A 2,953-nucleotide genomic window follows, 5' to 3' on the forward strand; every position below is an offset into this window, starting at 1 on the left:
CCAACCCATGCTAGCATGGAAAGCAGACGCTAAACGATGATGATGATGATGATGATATATATATATATATATATATATATAAAACAAAGTAGTGAGATCCAAATGGGCATGGTAAAAACAGTTGGTTAATAAAATCTTGCCATAATGCGGATTAATTTTACTATCGATTTTCATATTAAGTGAGATTGTGTTCCTATGGACGTTAAAAAAAAACACACAAAAAGCAAAAAAACAAAACAAGAAAAAACCTACAAGAAAACAACACAAAACAAGCAACACAATCATCTTTATACATGAAAATAAACAATTTCTAAACATACATGGTATAATATAGATACACAAAAACATTTCCAGAGGAATACATTTGGGAATTAATAAGAATTGTAATATCATAAGAGTATGTTCCTACTACAAAAGATGTTGACTACTGTGGTGGATTGAGCATTACTAGGAGGATGAGGGACAATATTTACTATTGCAGCAAGATTCAAAACCAAGTCGTTGAATTATGAAATTGAAGTCATGATATAGCATAACCTTGTTCACATGAGAGGTTTAGTTATTAACCAATCAGCAGCCAGAAATCACACGAAAGATCAATCTAGATCCTTCTGGACCATCTCAGTACAAGGGTTGCATAAAGGCTTATTTTCAGTGCCAACTTTTAGAGTGCATGGTAACCTGTGGACTTGCTACATACACTCTCTTGCCATTTATAAGTAATTTTCATGACTGTCTGCTCAACTTGGATATGCCGGTTTAGTTGGTAAATGAATCTACTGTGTATACTTCCTTCTGTCTTGACAAACCTCAGTACAGAGCTTTTGTAACAAACTATTTATGAACACTACTGAATTTCTTCAATTGAAACTCGGCTTGCGAAGACCTGTTGGGGCAAGCGAAAGCGAAATCGTGATGGCACCTGTGCCTGCCCAGTGTCGCCTTCCTGGCACTTATGCCGGTGGCACATGTAAAGACATTTGAGCGAGATCATTGCCAGTGCCACTGAACTGGCTCCTGTGCAGGTGCCACGTAAAATACACCATTTCGAGCGTGGCCGTTGCCAGTACCGTCTGACTGGAGTTTTAAACTGTTAATTTAAAACTATGCAATACGAGTTTCTGTAAGTATGAAATTACAGGTCATACACTAAAATTAATGGTCATACGTTACAATTTCTGTAAGCATGAAATCCCATAACTTGAGTTAACTGTAATGTGGAGGATGCCAGCATATATATGCAACAAGAACTCTATAATCTAGAAATTCCTAAACAAATATTACTCTTACCAGAATTAGAATTACTGCAAAGGACAACCATGCAGTGTCAATACATAATATATACAAAAAATAAAAAAATTAAAATGCATCATGAACCAAGAAACCTTAAACAAGTTTAACTCTACAGGAACAAGAATTTCAATGAAAGATAATTTAGAAGCATGCGAAGGCAAGATGCAAAAAGTTCACAGTCAACAGGTACATTAATAATATACATCCACCATCAGCTGCCTCACAAATTTATTATGGTTTTGACACTTAGGCAGTACCGTTCAATCTAGCAGTGTCCACAGTGTTAAATATATAAACACTGCCTGGGAATTAATGGACGAGAAGCAGGGGCCAAACATTAGCAGAATATGTCCATGATGTCTACATTTGTTACAAAGCAAAAACATAAATGCTAAATCTCGAATATAAATCATCACATTCATATAGCTACAAAGCACAGAAATTAAAAAAATAAATGTAGGAGACATAAATATCACTAAAATAGACTTTGAGACTCCAAGAATTATAAAACTTAATCATAGAACATTGAAACAAACTACCAGACTTATTCAACACACATTTCTAAACATAGATGAAAACATATGTTGCCAATATATAAAATGGAAAAGCTACAGCAATCACTAAGTTGTTCAATAAAACCTAGTCAAATGAAGATAAATCTGCTAATAAAGTGCTACAGTTATCACCAATCTGTCAACTCTTAATTTGTTTAATCTGATGAGATGGCTGTGTTCTACAGCCCATGAAACCTTAAGTGACTCAAACTATCATTAAAATTATAATATAAATACACACATACACACACACACACACACATACGTACATATATACATACCTATATACATATACATACACACACACACACACACACACGCACGCACACACATATATACATACATACATACACACACACTCATATATACACACACACACATATATACATACATATATATATATGTATGTATATATACATACATATATATATATACATACATATATATATATACATACATATATATATATTATATATATATACACATACATATGTAAATACAGCCTGACTGGCTTCCATGCTGGTAGCACACAATAAGCTGGTTGCATGCAATAAGCATCATTCATGCATGGGTCATTGCCAGTGCCATTTGACTGGCTCCCCGTTCCAGCAGCACATAAAAAGCACCATCCGAATGTGATCGATGCATGTAAAAAGCACCCACTACATTCTTGGAGTGGTTGGTGTTAGGAAGGGCATCCAGCTGTAGAAACCTTGCCAGATCAGATTGGAGCCTGGTACAGCCTCCTGGCTTGCCAGTCCCCAGTCAAACCATCCAACCCATGCTAACGTGGAAAACAGATGTTAAACGATGATGATGATGATACATACATACATACATACATACATATATATATATATATATATGGATGTGTGTATTTTCCCCTTGTTTACAATGAACACGGAAAAAATAAATGAACAGTTACCAGGGCACCAAAAAATCACACAAGTAACAAGGACATAACACCCTGTTTGTAAAGGTAGAAATTCCAGGTTGATGTGAAATATTTTGTATAATATATATAAATAAATAAATAGACTTAAATGCAGGTGTTATTCAAATTGTTTTACTTCTGACATGTTTCAAAGACAACATTAATATTATTC

Source organism: Octopus bimaculoides, chromosome 1 (assembly GCF_001194135.2).
Source record: "Octopus bimaculoides isolate UCB-OBI-ISO-001 chromosome 1, ASM119413v2, whole genome shotgun sequence".
Lineage (NCBI taxonomy): Eukaryota > Metazoa > Mollusca > Cephalopoda > Octopoda > Octopodidae > Octopus > Octopus bimaculoides.